The sequence below is a fragment of the Octodon degus genome, unplaced genomic scaffold (assembly GCF_000260255.1).
Source record: "Octodon degus isolate 3935 unplaced genomic scaffold, OctDeg1.0 scaffold00009, whole genome shotgun sequence".
In the NCBI taxonomy this organism is placed as follows: domain Eukaryota; kingdom Metazoa; phylum Chordata; class Mammalia; order Rodentia; family Octodontidae; genus Octodon; species Octodon degus.
In genome coordinates, this window is record NW_004524585.1 from 21219101 (window position 1) to 21245196 (window position 26096).

Sequence of the window (26096 nt, forward strand, 5' to 3'; positions counted from 1 at the left end):
GGAAGTAAAGAAACCACTCTATCAGGCTATAGAAGAAATCAGATGTGACATGACCTCTCAGGTAGAAAGAGAGAAAGAAAGAAAGAGAGAGAGAGAGAGAGAGAGAGAGAGAGAGAGAGAGAGAGAGAGAAAATCATAAAGGAATTGCTCAGTGTATATAAAGAAGACATAGATTTAAAAAATAGAGAATAAGGAAATAATGTAAATATTGAATAAATAATAGAGAAATGTATTATTTATTTATTTATTTATTTATTTATTTATTTATTATTTCTGTAGAATGCCTGGAAACAGAATAAAATAGATATGTAGGAAATTAAAAATTCTATTGAAAGCTTGCCAAACCTCTTGAATGAAACTGAACATAGACTTTCAGACCTTGAAGACAGCACTGCAGCTAGTGATCCCAAAAGGAAGGATTTCTTAAAAAAAATAACAAAGAGACCAGGGAGATAGCTCAATAGTCTAAACACCTGCCTGGAAAGTGCAAGGACCCAGGTTTGAACCCCAGTACCACATGCTGTGCCAGCCCTGCGCGGTGCCATTCACCGAAACTGGGTGTGACAGCACATGCCTGTAATCCCAGCACTGGAGAGACAGAGACAGGAGGATCACCGAGTCTGATCTGTATAGTAAGATTGTGTAATAAATAAATAAATAAATAAATAAATAAATCTGGAAAAAAATCAAGGAAGCAGGAAACAACAATTCAATAGCTGCAAGATGCTCAATATATATATATATATATATATATATATATATATAGAGAGAGAGAGAGAGAGAGAGAGAGAGAGAGAGAGAGAGTCAATAAAATAGCAGGAAGTAACATCAATGACTTAGATTATTTGCAGATGAACCAACAGAAAATCTCCCAAGCATGGGAAAAGAATCTAATATACAGTTAAGTAAAGTATGTGGAATTTCAATTGGCCACAATCAAAATAAATCTACACTTAGACACATAATAATTAAAATCCAAGAAATTCGACAATAAAACAGAATATTAAATGATTTTAGATAAAAGAAACAGATCACCTACAAGGGAAAGTCCATCAGAATCATGACAGGTTTCTCAAGACAAACTGTCAAGTCAGAAAGAGATTATATAGTGACCTAAAGATGAAGGTCGCTATAGTACTTCCTAGGGGAGAGTTGCAAGAGGAAGAGATAACAACCACAAATCTATGTGAACTCACTATAGAAACTCCCAACTATATAAGGAAAATTTTAACAGAAATGAAAAATCAAATGACCATTAACCCAGTTGTAATGAAGAAGTTTAACACCCCATTGTCTCAAAGAGCTGCTTCAACTAGGCAAAAGATCAGGAAAGAGAAAATAGAATTAAAACAAACTTGTAAAGAAATGGACTTACTGGACATTTACCGAATTTTCCGCCCAGCAATATTAGAATGTACATTCTTCTCAGCTGCACATGGAGCGTTCCCCAAAAGACCATATACCAGCACACAGGCCATACTTAAATAAATGCAAAGGAATTAAAATTATCCCATGCATATTACCTGACAATAGTACTGTGAAGCTGGACATTATTGACAAAAGAAATAGAAAACTAGATTTAAAATGAAAATTAAATAGCACCCTCATAAATAATCAGTGGATCACAGATAAATTTTAAAAAGAGATTAAATAATATTTACAATCAAATTAAAATGCAGATACAACTTACCAGAACTTGTGTGATGCAATGAAAACAGTCTTAAAAGGGAAATTTATAGTGGTAAATTCTCACATCAGAAAAACAGAATGAGCCCAAATCAACAGTCTTATGCCGCACCTCAAGCTCCTAGACAAAGAAGAGCAAGTCAAGCCCAAAGTCCAAAGAAGGAAGAAAATTAAAGATCAGAGCAGAAATTAGTGCAATGGAGACAAAGACAACAATACAAAGAATTAATGAATCAGAGAATTATTTGAAAGAAAAAATAAAACTGATAAACCTCTAACCACCCTTATTAAGAAAAATAAAGGCAAATTCAAATTCATATAATAAGGAATGAAAGAGGAGAGATTGCTATAAACCCTTATAGAAATTTAAAAGATTGGCAATGCCTACTATGAAAATCTTTACTCTTACAGGGTAGAAAATACAGAAAAAATAGACTGATTCTTAGATACATATAAATTACCACAACTGAATCGAGAAAATATAAAAACTCTGAATAACCCAATATGAGTCAATGATATTGAAAATATAATTTTAAAAAAGTCTACCAACAAATAAAGGTACAGGTCCTGTTAGATTCACAGCTAATGGAGACTGGTTCCTTTTTCCCCACAGCCTCTCCAACGTTTGTTGTTAGTTGATTTCTTTATGATAGCCAATCTTTATGGAGTGAGATGTTATCTCAGTGTTATTTTAATTTGAATTTCACGGATGGCTAATTCTATGGAGCATTTTTTTCATGTATTTATTGGCTTCTAGAATTTCTTCCTCTGAGAAGTGTGTGTTCATCTCAGATGCCATTTCTGGCATGGCATGGATGGCATAATTTTAATTCCTTTGCATTTGTTTAAGTATGGCCTGTGTGCTGGTATATGGTCTACTTTGGGGGAAGTCCCATGCAGCTGAGAAGAACGTATATTCTGATATCTCTGGATGGAAAATTCTATGAATGTCCACTAAGGCCATTTCTGTAAATTTTGTGGTCCTAATTCATCCATTATAAATTCTAGATAGAAGACCTTTGTCTGAGTGCTTATTAGTTAAGACTTTTTCCCAATTTGTGGGTTGTCTTTTCACTCCATTGGTAATTTCTTTTGATGTTCAAAAACTGACCTGTGCAGTTTGATTTTTGTTCATAAACTGTTTGCCTATCCCTATGTCTTCAAGAGTTCCTACTACTTTCTCTTTCAGGAGATTTAGTGTTTCTGTTTTAATGTTTAGATCTTTAATGCATTTTGACTTTAATTTAGTGCATGGTGATAGACCTGAGTTAAGTTTTAGTTTTCAGCATGTAGAAAGCCAGTTTTTCCAGCACCATTTGTTAGGCTACCTTTATTCCAGTAAGCATGTTTGGCCCCTTTGTTGAAGATAAGGTGGTTGAGTATGTTTATGGTTGCTTCTACATTTTTGAAACTATTCCATTGATCCTCAGGTTTATTTTGCTGCCAATACCATGCTGATTTTATCACAGTAGCACTGTAGTATAATTTCAAGTCAGGAATTGTAATGCCTCCTGCTGTGTCTTTGTTTCCCAGGATTGCCTTTGCAATTATAGGATTTTTATGGTTCCAAGTAAGTTTTAGGAATGATTTAAAGTTCAGCATATCAATGGTTGATGGAAAATACCTGTTGCATGTTAAGTCTAAGGCATTAGATATTTAGACAGATACTGATGTTAAGCTCAACTGCCTATGTTGTAGGGTAATAATATCATCAAGCTTCTTTTCTGGAGGGTTAACAATTTAAGTTTCCAGATGAAAAATTTAGAGAAAAAGAAGGGCTCCAAGAATATCCAACATTGTGGCCCTAGCCCTTCAAGGTCAGTGAGGACTCAGGACATACTGTAACATCCTGTAACTCAGTTGTGTCCCAAATTTTCTGATCAAGATTATGGCCCAACAGAGAAAAGTGATCGATGATGTAGAGTGTGCCTAAGGAGTTACATGAAGAGAAAACATTCTCTCAGGCTTTCACAGAGAGCAACTTGGTCAAGCAATGGCTGTGACTCATCCAGATGGCTGACACTGACAAAAGATCTACAAATTGATGTGCAGAGTTTCAGAGTAAATCCTGAGGGCATTTGACTGACCTTGTCAGATACAAAAGTTTCATATTTTGTTGTATAGATCTTGCTTTACCTTGGTCTTAACCATCCAGCAGAAAAGTATAAAATTGAGATATAAAAAGTAAAGCCATATTAATATGCTGAACTATAAAAGGCTCATGTCAAAAACTTCTTCTTCTTTTTAATAATTTTATTGAGAAACAAATATCAATTAGACAGTTTCACAACCGATTACTAGCACATTTTCAATAATTAATGCATTGCACATTGTTGTCTAAGTGGTTATTTATTATACAAGATGCAGACATGATATTCTGTCTCAAACATTATTATAACAAACCTCTCTATTCATTAAATTAAAAGAATGGAGCTGTATATCTATCCTAACTATTTTGAGTATACAGATACAAAAGGGTCATTCATTTCTATCCCACTTTTTTGGTTAGCTTTGTCAGAGATGGGCATTCCATGGCCATTTAAATATTGTAGATGCTTGAATTCAGCAGAATCTCCCAAAATAGTCAAGTAGTCCATAATAGTAGTGGGTTTTCCATAAGACTGGCAATGTCCAAAGTTCAAGTCAACAACTTCTGATATTGCTAGTCGTGCAGATAACCCACTACTTTTATAGACTACCGGACTATATTGGATTACTTTGCTGAATTCATGCACCTACAATATATGAATGGCAATGGAATACCCATCTCTGACAAAACTAAACAAAAAAGGGGGATATAAATGAAGGACAATTTTGTAGTAAAAAATTATATATATATATATATATATATATATATATATATGTGTGTGTGTGTGTGTGTGTGTGTGTGTACATACAAAATAGTTAAAATAGTACAGATATACAGCTACTTTCTCTTAATTCAACAAGAAGAAAGTTTTGAACTATAGTGTTTAGACAAGATATCATATCTGCATCTTGTACTATGAATAGCTACTACAAAGGCAATAATATGTCATGCATTAATTATTGTAACTGTCCTACTAATCTGTTTTTAAACTGTCTTATTGCTACTTCTTTCTCAATAAAATTAACATATAAATAAATAAATAAATAAATAAATTTTATTTATCTGGTAAAAGAAAAAAAAAAAGATCCAGAGCTGAATTATACAAGATGAGAGAAGATTTAATGCTAACTCTTATTAAACACTTCAATGAACTTGAAAGGGGAGCAGTTCTACCAAAGTCATTTCTGGAGAGAAGTTATTATTCTGATATCAAAACCAAAGAAAGATCCAACCAAAAAAAAGAGAACTACAATCTAATCTCCCTAAAGAACACAGATGTAAAAATCCTCAATAAAATAGTAGCAAACAGATTGCAGCAAATCATCAAAAACTGTATATCATGACAATGAAGTTCATCACAGAAGTGTATGAATGGTTCAACATATGCAATTCTGTAAATGTTATACACCTTATCAACAGAGACAAAAACAAAATTCATGTGATCTAGCATAGCAGTGTCAGGAGCAGTCCAAGATAGCGGCGACCTTGAACCCTGCTTTTCTTCAGTGCTGGAGAACTGGCATTGGTTGGGGTTGCAGGCTGCAGCAGCTGAGGCAAACACAGGGGCCTCCTGATTACTGTGGCTTTGTGAAGTCAACTGATGAGTTCCAGTTTGTGGAATGCCTGCTATGCTCCATCAGGATCCCAAAGCCACCAAATCATGAACGTTATCCCACTCGTAGTGGGTGGCAGCCTCCTAGAGATCCCCCACCCCACCTGCCTTATATAATGTGGCTCTCCCAAATGCATAACATCCCAGTCTACAAAACCTTACACATGGCAACTGCCAGATGACTGTGATCCAGAAAGTGGAAGGAGATATCTGGGCCCTGCAGAAGGATGTGGAAAATTTTTTTGAGCCCACTGTTGGGGAAAACAACTATCACCCAGGTTAATGAGATGACAGTTACCTTGTGGATCAAGGGTTACTTTGATGAGCAACTCAAAGCCTGGTTCCTCAAGAAGGGCTTCTGAGGTCTGCTGAAAAGCCTGTTTGGGCAGATTGGAGCTTGGGGAATCCTGGGAGGAAGTAGGCCTTAGAGCCCTGGAATGATACAGCAACCAGGGTTGAGGGTTTTGGCATGGCAGATCTTGTATAAAGAGGAAATGGGCTTCAATGCATGGGTCCACTGGGGAGATCTGCACAGTGTGAGATGCCCACCAGGAACAGCCAAGGTAGTGGGAGCCACTGTTGTTCTTCCTATCACTGTGGCTTACTTTGGAGGGCTCCTTGGGTTTATTCAGATTTTGGGGATATCATCTGGTAGAAGCAATAGCCCAGCTTGGTTAGGGGAGGCCTCTCAGGCAGGTTTATTACTGTATACTACTGAGAATGCCCACCTGAGACCTTGCTCTAGGCAAGACTTGCTTGGTGGAGATCTTAAAACCCTGATGGGTCTAAATGCCAAGTGCAGTGTACCAGGACACAGAGTGCCATGGCGACAGCCCCATGGAGATGGAAGTGGCCTCTTGTGGATCCAGGTGCTGTTCAAGACAGACCTGGGCCTCAGTGGGTGGGTCTCTAGCTTCAGGAGTTAAGCAGTTAGCTCTGGCTGGTCTGGCCACAAAGGGGTGCCTGGGAACTCCTCGAAGCTCTTGCAGTGGGCCTTCCTAACTTGCTGGCCTGGAATAGAGGCCGGCCAGAGATGTGCAGGCAGGAAGACAGATCTGCCTTTGACTGCAGCCATCCTATCCAAGTAGCTTTCATGCTTAGCCAGCCCTGGAGTCATAAAAGCCCAAGACCTCACTCTACTGTCAACCTGGCTAAAATGGTGTTCAGGTCCTGGCTTCCCTATTTGAGCTGACGCAGATGGGATACTAAGCCTCTCTGAGGCTGCTTCTCAATATGTAAAGGTGTGTCTTTCTAGCTCTTAATAATCAAAATACCCTCACTCCTGGAGGTTTCAGGTCATTCTCAAACCCACAGCCTCTGTCAGGAAGAAGAGCTGGACCCCAATCTGATACAAGCCCAATTGTTAAGCAAGTTTTTATTTGGCTGTATATAAAATTTAGCTATTAAAATCTACAATATCTACAAATTGGATAATCATCTGGGAAAAAAATCATAGGATCATCTCAATAAAGGCAGAAAAAGTTTTTAACAAAGTCTAATACTCATTCATAATAAAAACCCTACAGACAATAGGAATAAATGGTCTTTATGGTCTCAACCTGATAAAAGCCATCTATGAGAAATAAAAAAACAGCATCATACTAAATGCAGAAAAGATGAAAGACTTCACTTTAAAATAAGGAACAAGTAAAGGATAGCCATTGTCACCAGTGTTCAAAATAGTTCTGGAAACATTAGCCAGAGCAATTAGACAAGAGAGAAAAGAAAGACCTGAAAGGAATAAAAATACTAAAGGAAGAAGCTAAATTATCATTTTTCACAGGTGATATAATATACGTTATGGTTTGTGTGTATTTGCCCCCCCCCCCAAAGCCTCATGCAAACATGGGGTAGATTTTTAGAGTTTGTGATTACCTCATGATTCACTGGGATTATGGGTGTGAGTGCTGCTGGGATTATGGGTGTGAGTAGTACTCCCAGCCTGGGGAAGATAGCCTGAATGCAATTTAAGGGAGACAGACTTGCTCTCTGCAGCCATTGTTGGTGCTCCTCCTCCCTTGCTCTCTTGCTCTTTGCCACCGCCATGAAAGGTTGCTCTCTGCCATGTGCCTCTCTTCTTTGGACTCAGCTGAGTATGGACGAAAACCTCCAGTAAGTGTGAGCTAAATAAGCCCTACCTTCCTTCATTTTGGGTGTTGGGCATTTGTTTCAGCAATGAGAGAAGAATAAATGAGACAATACTCTACATGGAAGACCCAAGAAACTCCACCAAAAGACACCTAAAATTTAAAAACAAATTCAGTAGCATAGCAGGATGAAAAGTCAACACTCAAAAATTAATAGCATTTCTGTACACAAACAATGAACACACCAAGAGAGAAATTAGAGAAACCATGCCTTTCACAATACTAAGAAGGTGAAATACTTGGGAATCAATCTAAGAAAAGAAGTAAAAGATTTATATAGTGAAAATTATAGTACTCTGAATAAAGAGATTGAAGAGGATTTCAGAAAATGGAAAGTTAGTCCTTGCTCCTGGATAGGACAAACCAACATTGTGAAAATGGCCATACTTTCGCAATTGTTGTACAGATTCAATGCAACTGAATACCATTAAAATGCCAATTAAGGGGCCGGGGAGATGGCTCAGTGGAATAAGTGCTTCCCTGGCAAGTGCAAGGGCCTGAGTTCAATCCCCAGTTCTGAAAAAATAAAATAAAATACCATTAGTATACCTCACAGAACTAGAGAAAAAACATTCCTAAAGTTCATCTGAAACCAAAAGAGACCTAGAATAGCAAAAGCAATCCTGGGCAACTAAGGAAAGGTAGGAGGAGCATTACAATCCCTGATTTGAAATTATACAACAAAGCAGCTACTGTGATACATTCAGCATGGTACTGGCAAAAAAAAAAAAAAAAAAAAAAAAAAGACCTGAGGATCAGTGGAACAGATTAGAAGATGCAGACACAACTATAAATGTACTCGGCCACCTTAATTTTGACAAAATGGCAAAAACAAGTTCACTGGAAGAAAGCTGACATCTTTAGTAAGTGGTCCTGGAAAAACAGGCTTTCCACATACTGAAGGCTAAAAGTAAATCCATGTCTATCACCAGGCACTAAACTAAAGTCAAAATAGATCACAGATTTAAGCACTAAAATATAAACACTAAATCTACTGTGAAAGTATGCAGAAATCTTGACAATATAGGGGTAGGTAGAGTTCATGAGCAAAAACCAAACTTTACAGGAAATACTTCAAAGAATCAACAACTATGATCTCATCCTTTTGAAAAGTTTCTGTACATTAAAATAAATCACAAACATAGTAAAAAGAAAACCCACTAATTGGGAAACAGTTTAGCTTACTGTCCCAGACAAAGGACATCTATCTAGAAAATATAAAGAATTAAAAAAAATGAGGCCCCTCCAAATTCAAAGGCCCGATCCAAAAATGGGCATCTGAGATGACTATATACTTGTCAGAAATAACAAATGGCAAATAAATATCTGAAAAAATGTTCAACATCATTGTTCATTAGAAAAATACAAATTAAAACAACACTGAGATTATATCTCACCCCAGAAAAAAACGGCTTTCCGCAAGAAGTCAACTAATATCGAATGCTGGAGAAGCTTTGGGGAAATGGAAGGAACCCGCCTGCACTGTTGATGGGAGCGTAGACTTACGTAACCATTATGGAATTCAGTACGGAGATTCCACAAAAAGCGAGGATGGGAGGTCCCATTCAACCCAGCTATTCTCATCATGGGTATTTTTCCAATATAACTGAAAACAATATATCACAGCATATATGTGCACCCATGTTTATAGCAGCACAATTTGTTATAGCTAAATCTTGGAAACAACCAGATTGCCAAAAACTGAGGAATGGATAAAAATGCTATGATATTCTTACACAATGGAGTATTACTCAACTATATAGAAGATAAACTCGAAGCTTTTTTAGGTAAATGAATGTCAGCGGAGGCCACACTCATAAGTGAAATAAATAAGACCCGCATGTGCAAGCATCATATTGCCTTGCTAGGGTAAGAATCTGAAAATCTGGAAGGTACAAGAAATACTGTGAAAGGGACAGAATCTGTTCAAAGGGGAGGGACACCTGGGATGAGGAAGAAACAAAAAGGAAGGAAGGAAGGAAGGAAGGAAGGAAGGAAGGAAGGAAGGAAGGAAGGAAGGGAGGGAGGAAGGAAAAGATATCTTTATGTATATATACAGTACAGCTTGGACAATTGTACTGCGGATTCTGTTATTCTGTTGAAAGGACCAGTTAATGCTTATTGTTTTTCTTCTCCTTTTTAATCTCTTATAACTTTTTAAAACCAATTTTGCATGCTTATCCCTGGTAATCTAAACAACTAATTTGAAGACAACATTGTACAGTATAATAACCATTGTTGAATTCCTATTATTTTGTTTAGTGAAATTCTGTATCTTTCTAATATTTTTACTACATTTTATTTTCCTTAAAAAATAAAAATAAAATAATAAATGATGTGAATTTACTGAATATTATAGGTAATTATGATACAATGATAAATATTTGTGTATTGAATCATGTCTAAATGTAGAAAAGTATAGTAAAAATACTAGAATATATAAATTTTCTAGCTCTTTTACAATCTTATAGGACCACTTTCATACTCAGCTTGTTGCTACCTGAAATATTATTATGACTTGTCAGTTGGTCCGACGGTTGCGGACCAACTAACAAGTCATAATATTGTTAAACTGAAATAATGTGATGTTTATGGTTAAGATTAATGGTGAACTTGCTTGGCTTGGGAATTATCCGGGGACTTGGAGAGCACGTTACTGGCTGTGTTAGGTAAACCATGGAAGCACGACCTTCCCTCCTATAGATAGTCGCTGCCCTTTCTTTCAGACATTATTTTCCTGCTCTACTTCTGGGTCACTGTGAACTGCGCTGCTTTACTGGGCCCCTCTTCTATCACGATTGTGCTGCCTTGGAGCCAGCTGCATGCGGACTGCTTCATCTGAGACCATGACCCAAACAAACTCCTCTTCTCTCCATTGTATCAGACATTCTGTCCATCCATGAGAAAGCTGACCAATACAATAACTATACTCATACAACTTTTGCATTATGTTTTTAATATCTTGTTTGAGGAATATTTTCTACAACACAGTAAAACAATAATTTCACATAGTCACTTCTAATTGCTTTAAAATTTTGGATTGTGCATTAATTCTGTACCTTATATATTTTATTTTTTATATGATGTGGTATTTTTTTCTACCTTGAAGTCAAATGTGTCGATATGATTTAAGGAACTGTAGTTTTTACTTTCCTACTGTACACCAGGGAAAAGTTTCCATTTGAGCAAAATTCTTCCAAGTTGCTCTTTTGTCAACCAATCTTCATGTAACCACATTTTCTTATTGAACTATTATTGAACCATTACCTTTTCACATGAATTTTTAAATCAGTTTATAAATTTCCACAGGAAAAAAATCCTTTTAGAATTGTCATTGAAGTATCATTGAATGCCTACAGTGATTGAATGAAAATTATCATTGTTATAAACGTCATATTCTCATGAATAAATTTAATTCATTTCTCCATTTGTGCTTTTTTATATTTTTCTTCCATTTTTTTCCCCCAAGATTGATAATATAACCAACAACTCTGTGGAACTTTCTTAAGGTTTCAATCACTTTGTATATTTTCTCTACCAGGTGATTACCTGAATAAAATACCTTCCCCTTTCTTTCAGTCACTTAAGCTACAATCATTTTGGATGGCTTAATGCATTCCTCAGGTTATACAACAGAATACTATTGAATAGTGTGTATAATGTGAAAATCACACTCCCGTCCCCAGCTTTCCAAAATACTTAAGCAATAAATTGTATGTCTCACTCCTCGCATTTCCACCGACTTTCTATGCTACAAGCTATGCAGCCATTTCCACAGCTTTTTCAAGCACTGATACATTGATTCCTGAGATTATTTCTTGTACAAAGGAGATGATAGCTCTTACTATTTTTCTAACAGCAGAAACAGTTGGTCTAAGATAGGAATTTACTTTTTGGAACACAATTATTTTAAGATGGCTTGGGTTTTGTGCCTTTTTCAGAGTTCATTTACTTTTAATTTAATACATAGTGATGTGTTAGATAGTACACACATGTGTACAAAGATGTTTCATTTCCTGTTTTTATATAAAGTTTTATTTCTTGCTGAAATCATTATCTTTACCTATCACTCTATTTTATTTCAAGAATACCTCTGAAAAATTTCTGGCTTTTCTTTATCTTGACACAATTTCAGTTAAATTTTAAATCTTTCAAAGAACAAAGTTTTGCTGTGTTAACTCATTTTAAATTTGGTTGATTGCTTTTAATTTTCTAAAATCTTCAAAACTTATGAGTCTTCAGACACAGCAGGATGTTAGTTTGTATTAGATATTAAAAATTGTAAAATGAATCATCCTCTAAATCATTCTACACATCCATTATAATTCCAGTTTAAAAGGATTATCTTGTAGAATATCTTGTAGAATAAATCTAAGTTTTAGAATATAATAATAACTCTATGTATATTGTTGGCCAAATGATAACCAAGCAAAGACATTTTTTGCAGACTAAGATAATTGACAAAAGTGATAGAGACTAATATTGACACTTCATATTAAAAATGAGATAGTAAATAAAGGAAAATATAAATTTATTTATAAAAATTTGTTATTTAGCATCATAGATATCTAGGAATTGACCAGAGCCAATATTTCCCTACCCACATCTTTAGCAAATATCTAACCTATCAAATATGACTAACATATGTATCAGATTTTTGTATTTTGTTCATGAAGTTAGATTCTTCCTTTACAGACAAAGCATAAAATATACAAGCACCAAGACGTGTATGGTGGTGTAGACCATAATGGCAGCAGGCTCGGAAGCTGAGTCAGGTAGATCACAAATTCAAGCCCACCTGGGCAACTTAGTGACTTTCTGGGACCTGGTTTAAAATAAAAAATGAAAAGTATTAGGGGTCTATCTTAGTACAAAAACCTTTAATCCCCAGTACCCTGATACAACTAAATAAATAAATTCTAAATGCCATTATATTTTACAGATATTTTATATATAAATCTTATATTTATGTATATAAATTTCACTGATTATCATTGTACCTCAAATTTTTAAGTCAAGTTTTGCTTCCAACAATGCATACACCTTGCATTTACTGATTTATTGTTTGGATTAACCACATAGAATATGGGACTATTTAACAATAAAAAATAACAAAATATTCTTTGTATAAACATGTGATTATTTGGTTGATTTTGTCCTCTACTCCCTGAATAAAACATGGTGATCTAAACCAAATGACACTTTTTTTTTTTGGTCATACTTTCAGCCCATGTGGTAGGAAGAACAGCGCCCCTTCTGACTCATCCACATAATTCCCTAAAACTCTGTGGATAAATAAGTTCCTTCACACTATGACATGGACTTTGAAGGTGGAGAGTAAGAGTTTGAGGGGAAGAGGCCATTCTGGATTATTCAGGGGGATTGGATGGAATTATAAGGGTTCTTATAAAGGAAAGAAAGATGCAGTAGAAACAGAAGAGAGATATCATACTGGAGAAAGCGGAACAGAAAGAAAGTACGAGGGGAAGACGTGACAGGATGAACATGGAAGATGGAGAAAAGGACCACTTGCCAAGATAAACTGGACCTCTGGATACTAGAAAAAATCAGGAAATAGAGCTGATCTCTGAGACTTGAGAAGAAGTGTAACTCTAATTTTAGGACTTCCGATGTAATACAATCCATTCGTGTTGTTGAAACCCAATACATTTCCGGTAATTTTCTATAGCAGTAAGAGAAACCAGTACAGTCAACAATATCAAATTTATTCAAGCACTTTGAGCAGATTAGTTTGGAAAGCAAAAGGGCCAGCAAATAGCTCCGCAGATTAAAGCACCCACAAGCAGGCTCGGGGGCCAGGGATTTGATCCCCAAGCACGCCGTGCAGGGCCCACCGCCGGGGCGCGCTGAGACGGCAATTGAGACTGGGCATGGTGGGGTGCGCCTGTAATCCCAGCTCTTGGGAGGCTGTAAACAGGCGGATCACTACAAGCCCGATCTAGTAGTGAGACCCTGAACACCATGTAGACCCTTTCTTAAAAAAAAAAAAAAAAAAAAAAAAAAAGTGAATCTGTCAGCTAGAAGGGCACGACAGCCTGCATCTGCCATTCGCATACTCCCTGGAGGACTGTTCCCAGGTGTCAGAATGTTAAAATGTGTCAAAATACTAGTTGTTAGTTCGTAACTACCTTTATTTTACTCAAAATGCCATCCATTTGATCCACACAGCCTCGAAAAGCTCTATTTCATTTCTCCCCCCCCCCCTTTTGTTTTGTACAGGATCTATGGGGTACAGGGTCTCACTACACAGACTGGACTCATAGTGATTCTCCTGTTTTCAACCCCTTAAGTGCTGGGATTACAGGCGCACACCACCACGCCCAGTCTCAGTAACCGTCTCAGTGCGCCCTGGGGGCGGGACTGGCATGGCAAGGCAGGGACTGAACCCCAGCAGCCATGCAGGAGCTTTAATCTCCTAAGCAGGAGCTTTAATCTGCTGAGCCATTTGGCTGGCCAAAAGTTCTATTTCAATGTCATGCCTAAAGAACTAGGATTTTTTTTTTTGACAAACTGAGCTACCTTCAGTCATTTGCTCTTGTAATACTGCTGCCCACCCACTGTGGAATAGACAGAAAGAGACCCAGGCCCCTTAACTGAAAAGCTCGTGCGCTTCCACCCTTTCCAAGTTCTAAGAATTTTTATGCAGAGAAAGCGTGCTCTTACGTTTCACATTGTTTTCAAAGCAGGATCCTTCCTCTCCTTTCAGAAAACCTGGCATCATTGATTTGAGGCTTTAATTTTTGTAGAAAATGAAGTATGTGTTAGGCAAATTTATTTCTGCTTTGAGGGTGAGAGGCACAAAACTTGCTACTCTCTGCAACAAAGGAACACGCAGAGGAACTAAAGGTGAAACAGAAATTATAGCTTCATATTTTTAGCCTGAATTAGTAACAGTTAAAAGAGCAAACAGTTTTTCTGTTTTTCTTTGTAAATATATAAAATATTTAAAAATTAGAACAAAAAAATAAAATTTTAGAATAGAAATATCAAAATCTGAAAGTCTTATACAAATCATTTATGTTCTCTATTCACCATTTATCCATCCAAAGCAACCAGGTATCTGAATGGCTTGTCTAACTCACAGAATTGATGAAAAGATTGATTAATTAATAAGAAAAGTAATGTTGCGCAATATTAGTGTTATAATTAATATTTGTTTAATATTCAGATGCTGCTCTAAATGATAAGGTTGTTGAAATTAAAGAGATTTAAAGATTCCCATTCCCACAAAGCTTGCAATCCACTGTAGAATGGAAGGCAAGATAGCAAATAAATCAATACAATTTATAGGTTGATACAATAATCCTCCAGGTGATGGCTTTAGAAGATTAAGGCTTTGAAATACGTAAGATCCTGAGGGCCAACTCTCAGGAGAGGAATGAGTGACACCAGGAGCCTCTTTCTACTGCATGAAAACATAGCACCACAAAGACACCACATGTGAACCCAGAAACAGAACCCTACCAGCTAATGAAACTTCCAGTGTCCTGATTTTGGATGCCCCAGCCTCCAGAAATCTAGACTCATTATTGAGGAAATGACATTTGATTTCAGGGAATTACAAGGACTGAGTTATAAAGCTACCTTGAGCCTAGAACTCAAGGTAATAAGAGAGTTTACTCAGACATGAGCTCAGAATGATCAGAGTGAAAAGGAAGAAAATGCAGCTGGAGTGTGGAGATGAAGGAATAAGAACACTAGTGAATGATCTAGGAGAGAAGGTCTCATGTTGTGTTGGTACTTCTCTTTCATGTGGATACAAAAATACCCAACACCCCAAATTAAGGAAGGGGAGTTTTAATTTGTCTCAGTTTGGAGATGTTTCAGTTCATAATCAACTGGCTCCAAGGCAGGGTGGCATGGCAGAGGCAACAGTTCATGGTGGTGCCATATACCAAAAGGAACCAGAGCAAAAGGTGGGCTCTACATGCCTCTTTGCTGCCCTTATATTGTTCATAGGCTACCTGCCCCGTGGAGCACTCACCCCGCCTCCCTGCCCTCCTCCTGCCAGGTTCAGAATGTTTAAAAAGTGAGGTCCCTGGGCTCCCGCTGAATCACTTAATTAAAACCTCTAAACTCCTCAAGTTGACACAGTGAAGCAGCTATTACAACATGCTGAACCATAAGCAGCCACCCTAGGGCATGTCCTCTACACCCCAGGATGGAGAATAGCTGAGTAACTTAGTTAAGCTTCTAAACTTCTCGAGTGGACACAATGTAGCAAACATTACACATGTGGCAGGCTTGCCTGGAATGACTAGGATGTCATATCTTTGTGATAAACACACAGAAATGCACGGCCCAAGCTCCCATTCAAGAAAGCACTTACTCTTCCCTGTAAAACTGCAGTTAACACAGCTCTCCTCTATCTCCCCAAGAAAGACTTGGCCTGCTGAGGGGGAAAGAGGCCCAGACTACAAAGCCCCAACAGGTTGGGCTGCAGAATTTTGTGAGTTAGCTTGACTCTAGATCTGATGAGGGAAGGTCTGTGCGCATCCCACTGAGACCTCTTCCTCTGCCAGTACTGTTGGCTCGCCTTTCCTTCTCCAATGATGGTGTCTTGTAGCCCAAATTGCACCTTAATAGCTGCTTACAGGGAATGCAATCTGAAACATTATCTAAAGAGGACTTGAAGGAGACTGACATCATCCGATTTATGCTTTGATAACTGTTGAGAGAATGGATTATGGAGAGCTAAATATGCAATTCAGGGAAGAATAAAGAAGTTATGGTCCAAGAATGAAAAAGTAGTGTCTTGACTAATGATAGCCGAGGAAAAGGGAGAAATCTGCATGCATTTTTGGTAGAACCAACAGATCCTGCTAACAAATTGGATATGAAGAATGAGAGGGCAATGATCCTGTCTGCAACTCCACCTCTTCCCCCATGCTATGAAATATATTCCCCAGAAGCAAACATTTTCATACCCTTAAACTGTTTCTTCTTGAAACAGTTTAATTCTCAAAATAGAATTCACAAGCATGTACACACAAATACATTCAATAGAGCCGTTTTGACAAATTGCATCGTATTAGAGTTTATGTTAAACATATCAGATTTTACACACTTATCTATGTTTTCTGTCTTCCAAACCCATATCATACCGCAAATGTAACACTGTTTTAGCCCACAAGGAACATAAAACAACAACATGAGAGTGGGTGAAAGATACCCACAATTTAATGACAGGAAACAGAAAGGAAGTGGAAGAGCTGCAATGTACTGAACCACGGGAGAGAACTAAAATATCAGCACATGCAGTGGGCCAGGATCCAGCTGCTGCTGCAGGTTCAGACAGATTCGGGAAAGCTGCGCAAGCAGAACATGGAGAGGAGTGTGCTGAAGTGCTGAAGTATTTGGTAGAACTCATCAAACCTACTCAGGCCCAGACAACCACTCTAGACAACCAGGAATAAAAGTTCCTTCTGGAAGGAGGTTGAGAGCGTCAGTCTGCAATTCACTTTACCAAAGCTAAAAGCAGGAGGCAGGTGAGATCACAGGGAAAAAGAGATGGAAGCCTGTGTGCACTAAACAATGAGTTTCCAGTCTTCTTTTCAATCCCAGCTCTTGCAGTGCTAAGAGTCAGATACTCTAGCTGTAGAGTGCATTAATGCTCAGCGATAAGGACCAGGGAAAGACCAGTAAGTCGCATCAGCATCCCACAAGGAATTCTCTGCTTCTCGGTAACCCCTACTTTTCATAAATAATGCACTCCCTTGACACTTACACTATAGTTTTCAATCAGGTTTTCAGTCCTCATTCCTACATTTGAATGGTTTCTAAGAACCAAAACAGATTTGAGAAACTCCTGCTACATGAAAAAGAAATAGCAGATGAAAGTAATTTAGAAGAAATAGAGACAATGGAAAGCTGTTAAAGATGTTATTTGAGAAAAAAAAGAAACTATTTAATAAAACATTTTAAAAGTATACTATTAAAGTAGGGTCATATATCCAGAAACACATGGAAATATTTGAAATGTGATATTTGAAATACCGTTTTCAATAGAAAGTTGGAAAGGTTTCATTGAACCAAGCTTGTCTACTGAAGTATTGTTTTTAAATGAATAGAGCTGGAAAATGAAAAGAAGGATAAGGAAAGTACAGTTGAATGCAAGAAATCAAGCATCTGTTTAACAGGTGTACTAAGTAAAGAATAAAACATGGCAGAGGAGATTAGATGAGAAATAATATTTCTCAAACTGAAGGTTTATTGCCATATAGGAAAGGACTCCTTAAGTACTAAACACCAACTACCAATCCGAGGAGTCACGTAAAGTGTAACCTTTTTTTTTTTTTTTTGGCTGGCTCATATTGCCTTAAGGGTGGGTCTGGTAAGGCATGAGGAGCTGGAGATCAAACCGTGGTATCCTATGCCTGATTGTGTTTGCACAAGCAGACGCTTAAACAACTGAGCTAACCGGCAGACCTCCAAGTATGACATTTCAAAACAGCAGGTATAGAGAGCTTCTACAGGCAAAAAATAAAACATAAAGCACAGGCTACAACATGATGCAATCACAAATTTAAACTTTTTGATCAAACAATCAAGGAAGTAGGATAGTAAAACCAAGGCATCAAATGCAATGGCTTTGCATTCCTTTCATGAGTGACTAGCAAAGCTCCAATGATATGGCGACTCACAAGAGAAAAGTATGAACTCAGGGAACATGGAAGAAAGCACAGACAGGAACGCAGAGCATAATGAGGATAATGGTGAGAAGAAGCACAAGAGCATGCAGCGGCCTTGGAGAACAACTAGTGCTCTTTGCAATAAGGAGAAAGAGTGCACGAAGGAGAGTGGGCTGCTGCACACTTGTCACACGGGCATGGAGGCTCTGCCCCAGCCCCAGCCCGGGATGTTGTGCACCCAGCATGAGGCCCCTTGGATGCAGACTGTGGCCTGCTGGGCTCTCCGTCACAGGCCTCCTGGACACGAAAGTGAACTTGGTAAATTCCTGGATATTTCACCATTTAGAAAAAAGAGTCTACCACATGGGAAGGGTTGCTTTACAGTCATGAGACTTTGAAAGGAATTACTGGTAATTAGAGAGAGGAAGAAAAATGTGAGACAATTTTCAACTCCTTTAGGAAAAACAATAGAGTTGATAACAATGAAAAGATAGGTGAAGCACAACAGTAGAGGACACTACTGGTCTTGTCAGTTAAACTATTCACACATTAGGCACAACACACAGCACTGAATGCTAATCAAGCAGTGTTAAAATGGGATAGTAGAAGAAGAACATAAAATCTAAATTGATTTATACATAGAAACCACTGAACTTAGAAATGAGAAATAAGAATGAAATAAAACTTCTTGAAAAAAGTTAAATGTAGGTCCTCCCAGAGGCAGGACCTGGGAGCAGTGCAAGGGAAAATGCCTCCTTCCTAAACCTAATTTTATAAGTCCATTAAGATGAAAGACTTTAGATTAAGATTATAAATTAAGATTATAAACCCATAAGATTAAAATAAATAGATATTACTATCACCTTGATAAAAATATATTTGGAAAATATGAGGGTCAGCCTTTAAATGCCAACCATTCCTGTTTTGATTGCAGAATGTAAGAGCATTATTTTAATCTGCTGATACTGCTTTCTTGATGTGATCTGTGACATGCAACAAATTTGATCTAGTAGCAATTCGTGATGAGGAAGCTATTTTTCTCAAATTCTAAAAGCATCTTTTTTTGCCTTTGTCAATTTCTTTTAGAAAAAAATCAAAAATAAATAGGGCTGATTACAGTCTATTAAGAACAGATGGATAATGCTTCCATCAGGAAGTGGGCCAAATGGACATAATTTTTTTTCTCCCACTTTATGTCCATCATCTGAACTGGATAGTAGAACAGGCAGATATACATACCATAATATGTAGATTGCAAAAACAAATATTCCTAAACTGCAGGTTCAAAACAAAAGCAAGGAGTTTTATTTTCCTTCCAGGGACAATAGACAAATGACAAAGCAATCCTTGTATCTCCTAATGAGATCCCAAGGTAGCCATGATAGTCTCAAAAGTGAAGTAGTTTAAGAGCTGAATTTAAACAAAATGCTTTATCTAGAATCTTCTAGTCTTTTTGAAACAAAGAATAAGGCACACGAAATACTGGACAACAGAGGAATAATATATTTTCACATTCATATGAACGTCAAGATTTATTATCAGGAGATCGGTGCTGATTAATGATATCACAATGAATACGAAAAGGGAACAAGGAGAAATTTGTCACTTATTACAGAATGTAGTCACATTTGTTGTATTTTCTTGCTGAGGGTCCAAGAAACCAGTCATTACTTTCTGAATGAAATATTGGGTGCCAGAAATTAATAATATGGCATCTAGAGCTCCCTACTCCCTTGTGTTATCATTCATGCATACAGTTTTGGAAGGGAGTTTAGCAAACTGTTTAGGGTTTTAGGATACTTGAGAGTGATAGCATTAGAGCAAGACACCAGCTACAAGGAAACTGCACAACTGGAAGATCCCTCAGCTCTACCCTGAGTCCCTCTCCATCTTAGAATTGCTTTGTTCCTGCTGTAAAAGAGCCAAGGGGTAACTCAGTGATGAATATATATCAATTTTTGTCTTCCCTGTGACTTATTTTTGTTACATTAAATTGAATATCTAAATTTTATCAATTAACTTTATCTCTCAGACTGTAGACTTCTCTAGTCGGAGACATAAGCAACCATGACAAGTGGCAGGTGACAGAGGCTGCCAACAGTGAGCTGAAGGAGGCTGGTTGCCTTCTTGCAATAACTAGTTTAATATCAATTACCATTTTAAGTGTCTGATATATATAGTTTTGTTTGACAAGAACTTTAAGTGAAAAGCAATTTTCTATGTTAACTACATAACTGCACTTGTAGTCCACATACTTCAACTGGTTTTTTAATAAACTTTTCCAAAATGTTCATTTGTCTCTATTTTCTGTTCTTTGACTTTATAGATTTTTTATGTGTTACGCTTTTATTCATATTATTTTAGTGCTTTCTCTGTCTCTGTCTCTCTGTCTCTGCCTGTGTCTCTATCTCTGTCTCTCTGTCTGTCTGTCTCTGTCTCTCTCTTTGTCTCTCTCTCTCTCTCTCTCTCTCTCTCTCTCTCACACACACACACACACACACACACACATTAGCAATAATCTCATTTCCAAGAATCATGTTTCTAATTTTTTTTCTAATGCTATAAGCATACATTTTTAAAGCACTATACAAACTTCTTTAGTGACTTGGCTTGTATAAATCTTTAAAAAAGGTCATATGGCTAAATTTTAATTTTTTGCGCTGATATCTTAAAACAAATTTTGTTCAACAAAAATAACTCTAGACATTTATCAGATGCATGAAATCACAAAGAATGCAAGGTTTAAGGTCTTTAACCACTTGCAATAAAATATAATCATTAAAATCTCTTTCATAAATAATCAACAAAGAAATAAAATGATAACCATTGGTTAGAATCAGCCAAATTCTCTATAGGAATCATGAAGTGGAGTATTATTGAACATGCATTCTGAGACCTAGGTAATTTTTGTGACTTTGGTAGTCCTAATAATTACCCCATCAATAACAAAGCTCCTTATCTTACACTGTAAGGCAATCTTTTGCTGTGTAACAAGAGTTGGAACAGAAATTAACATTCAACTTAGTACCTAAAGCCTTGCTGCATTTATAACCATTTAGACTCCACAAACTGCTGTAATGAATATAACACTGCTGGCTTTCCTGCCCAACTGTAACCTGGATAGACAGACTGGACAATCTTCACTCAGACCTTCTGAATGAGTCCAGCAATGCGCTAGTCACTTTCTTTGTCCCTAGTTCAAAATAGCCAAAACAAAGTAGGAGAGGTTTATTGGGGCTCAGAGATAAAATTCAGGCCTGGATGGTTGGCAGGCAGCAAGGTACAGGAGAGGATATATGGGAGAGAGTGGCCTGCGTCATGACGGCCAAGAGTCAGAGAAGGAAGGAGCAGAGGAGGGCTGCAGCCTCAGTGGCCTGCCCACACTCCAACTCTAAGGCCAGGTCAGCTGTCACCTCCACAATCCACTCACCCTCCAGAGGTCCAGCCCATGAGCACAGGGACTGGGATTCTCAGTGTAAACTACAGCAGGACACAACCCAGCAGTCACATCTATTTTTTTCTGTCTTCTTGCTACTTCTTTTATACACTGAGAAGCCCATGGCACTCTGAAGCAGAGGCTGGCTGCAGAACAGAAAGCCCAGGCCTGCAATTTTGTCATCTTGCTTACTCACACAATAGAAAACAGTAGTGGAATACACGACCCAGCCGAGCCACCTGCCAAGACCAACTTCCAGTTCTGTAGAGCCTACCTTCACTACAGCAGTTGTGTGATAAAGTAAATAATAAGAATCTACCTTTTCCAGTAGCTCTCGTGTGTCACTAATTAGGGGACACAAGAGAGGCTCTACAAGAGAATGGTGGTGATGGAGTGGAATCAGTGGCACACCATATGCTGGGATGGGACAAGCACCATAAATCTGTGAGAGAACAAATACCTGTAGAGAGATAACTCACAGCACATCAATGCAAGAGAGAGACTTAAATTTAACCTGGCCAAATCCACCATCTGATTATTCTGTTCCTCATAGAATTCTCTATCAGTAATTTTTTACTGTCTCCTTAAGATCCTCCTGTGAATTTCCAAGTGCTGGAAAGGAAATACAGAAAATCTAGGATTAATGAGAAGTATGGAAGTAGAGACAATAAATGCAAAGAATTTGGCAAGAAGGTAGCTTGAAGTAGAACAACCAGGGAATTTGCCACCATTGGAGGCAGTTTTTAATCCCTGAAAATTCCAGGTCAACCTCCAATGTGAAAAAAAATTGATCTTTGCTTCTTCATTATGTTAACATTTACTACATACCACGGAGCTGGGAGAATACAGCTTGGACTCTGGACAGAAGAAACAGGTGTTGGAGAAAAATATATTTCCCTCAACATGAGAGATAGGGTTTAAAGTTCTTCTGTAAGAGTAAGGGAGTCCCTTGCTGGGTTAGTGACACATAGGAGGTGAATATCTGAGAAGCCTGCTAGAGGGCAGAGCAGATAGATCGGGTGGGCGGGAGACTGACAGCATCCCAAGCAGTGCAATTGGAAGCGTCAGATGCATGCCGTGATGAGTGAACAGCAAACTTCAGCTGTGGCTGTAGCTGCAGACACAGGGGATGGGTGAGAAGTGTGCTAGGAAGGTGGTCCAAGCTCCATTCAAAAAAGTAGAGCGTTCTGTGGAAACTCAACCTGACCCGTGATGAATCTACTTTCTGTGGTGGAAGCTTTAGATGCTGCATTAAAATAAGCAGCAGAAGACAGTTGTGGGACTGAAGCACTCACGGCAGTCGGGGTCTTATATTACATGACAGTGATTGAAAAGAACAGGAAATCAAAGAAAGTATACATAATGTATTATATAGGATAAGGCTATTTCTTAACACATGTGTACATTGCTGGTTGTTATTTCTCATACATCCCCAAGGAGCACAGGTTGCTAAAGAAGGGACAAGACTTCAGCCTCTCTCTCTCTCTCTCTCTCTCTCTCTCTCTCTATATATATATATATATATATATATATGTGTGTGTGTGTGTGTGTAATTTTGTACAATTTCTACTTAGTACCTTTTAAATGGTAAAAGAATTTTAATTGCTTTAGAAAAATAAAATTACATTCTCAATAATTTTCCAGTTGTTCACATGTGGCTCGCTCATGCCTAATGTGACAGCAAACAGCACACTTAGCTACACATCTTTATCAACACTTAGAGTGTTCTAATTAGTTATCATGGAAACAACTGTTTTTTCATTCTCTCACTACATAAACTCATAGATTATGAATTAAATTACCTAATTATAATAATAGCAGACAAAAATACTCTGGAAATGCACTATCTTAAGGCCAACAGCCAACGGTAGTGGAGAAGCTCAGACACCCTAGACAGCGGGGCAGTTCGGAGCCTGCCAGCTTTGCTTGTCCTGCAGGTGCTAGAGAGAGAACGATGTTTTCGTGAACGGAATAGAGAGTGTTAGTTATTCTCAGCTGTCTAAGTGGACAAAGAAGAATGGAGAGTCTAATTTAAAAACCATTTTCTATCGCCCCACTGTGTACATTTAGAAATTTCACAGACTATGCCAGATTTTCTGTTCTTTTCTTTTTTCCCCCTCTCTCAGGAGGAATAGTGATTTTAAAGATTTTTTTCAGATGTACTAAAAATGCTTCATTAGATCCCTAATGTTACAGAAATGGTACTTGGGTTCAAGAGAGAGGACCTAGTGACCAAAAGAATTCCACATGTGGGAAAATGGACCTTCAATTAAAAAAATGAAAAACACTTATGTCAGATGCAAGGCAGGCACTCATGTCCAGTGATAGAGATCCAGGCAATAGAACAACTGCGGTGCACACAGGCTTTGCCCCACTCCTACACCTACACATCTTTGAAGTCCAATTTACATCCCCAAAGAAGCAACAACCCTTCTGCCTTTAATTTATAAAAGCCACGTGGCTCACGTGTTTTTCAAGTCTGACTCCAACCCCAGAGGAGAGCTCCATACAGCTTTGGAAGGGAGACAAGCAGAAGGTGCCTACGGCAGATGCAACTTCCTTCTCCCCACAGGTATCCTCGCCAGATGCAGGAAGAGAAGCCAATGTGTAATGAAGCTTTGAACTTTATACAGTGGGATGCATGAGTTTTGAAAAAGCATGAAGTAAGATCTCGTGCTCCAGGTCGTTTTGATCTCTGACGTAACTGTTCAAGCTTTGATTTTTTTCTGAGTCATTGCGAAGAGTGTCCCAGTAAATTGCCATGAAATACTCCAGAATATTCAATTTACTTCATGGTAAGACATACTTCATTCAAAACTAATTGGGATGAAAGGGCTGGAGATGGTGCTTAGTGAAAAGTACCCAGGTCCAATTGCTAGTCCTAAAACAAAAAGGAAAAGTTATTTAAAATTATTTGAACTGAAATAGTAATTGTTCACAGAGAAACATATTTCAATTATAAAAACATGAAATTTTCTTGCTATTTTCTGTAGTAATTTTGGTTGTGATTTGGAACTTTATAGCATTTGAGAGCACTAAAAAATTCAGTATATACATATTTTAAAATAAAGCATGCAAGCCATTGGCATTTATAACATCTGGGATTTCACACACACACACACACACACACACACACACACACACTGCTCTTATTTTCCCAGGAATACAATGACATATTATAATCTGACATATTTAAAGTAGCCTAACACCTGAAACCAATGACAACCTATTAAAAAGGGAAATTGGCCACTGTGTATTGGGTAAACATTTTCGACAGAAAGATTCTATGTTTATTTGTGTTTTCATCAAGCAATTATATTGAAGGCATATGTAATATATTTTCTTTCAGCATACATGATTCACTTTGAAAACTTTTAAATAGGAATATATATGATTTTGATTAGCATGGTAACTCAAAAAGTAATTATAAGACCACCCACCATGAATTTCCCTATATCGTAAAATTGGACAAGGGGCGCTACATCATGAAAAATAATTCAATTTCACACTCTAAGCCAAAAGTGTCACTGATTTGAGGTTAAAATGAGCTTGCTATGATTTTTAAGAATACTAATAAAACATTATTTAATTCTCACAATTAGGAGTGTTTTAATTATTTTTTTAAATGTTACTGTGGTAGAACAACTAATGGTCAGCTTAGAACACCCAGTTGAACTGAATCAGTGTGGTCCTGGGTATAGAAGGCTCATCTGAGGATTGCTGCTAGCAGCATAAAGAAATCCACAGGAGAGGAGGACGGAGAGCTGCTGATTCTCCTGGAGAAGACTGTCACAGTGGCTTTTCTGATATGAACTCAACTGTTCCCATTGTGGAAGGAGCACCACTCTTCAGTGTTGCTGAGGATGGCTGTGTCTCTTTTGGGGGAGCTCCGGTCCTTACCCTGAGTGTCATTTCCTGGCTCCAGCTCAGATCCCTCAGCCTGCTGGCACACTCTTCATCATGCCGGCATAGTCTTTCTAGCTGATCCACTGACCTTTGGGCCTTCCCAGTGCAGACTGTTGAAACAGACTTGCATGAGACATTGCTATGGGCTCTAGGTCTTCAGCTGGACTCGCACAGTACAGTGATGCAGAACGCAGAGCTTCAGCTAGATTCTTTGGGTCCCTAGTATGTGGGTGGATCTCCCACACATCTTTGCATTTGACTCCTTGGGTGAACATTATAAAACAATCCGATGTATTTGTGTGTCCTGTGTTATTTTCCCTTGGAAACAATGACTACAACAGCTACCATATTAAAACAAGTTAAAACTTTCCGGTATGAGCTAACTAAGCATAGTATCCTAAAGCACAGTCTGTGTGGCATCTTTTTCCACACATGGTTGTCTCTTCATTTACTTCATCACTAAACCCAATTCACTGTCAAACTTCAGATACTTGTTAACTTACACCAATTTCCTGTAGACATCTTCTCTGGAAGTTAATAATGTAAGTTTTCCCCATCAAGGAAAGAT

The 26096-nt window shown here is 37.8% G+C and overlaps 1 pseudogene; it reads left to right on the plus strand.

Annotated features, from left to right (window-relative positions):
• Positions 1-5749, plus strand: part of LOC101576814 — a 28629-nt pseudogene extending 22880 nt beyond the window's left edge.
• The last annotated feature ends 20347 nt before the right edge of the window (positions 5750-26096 follow it).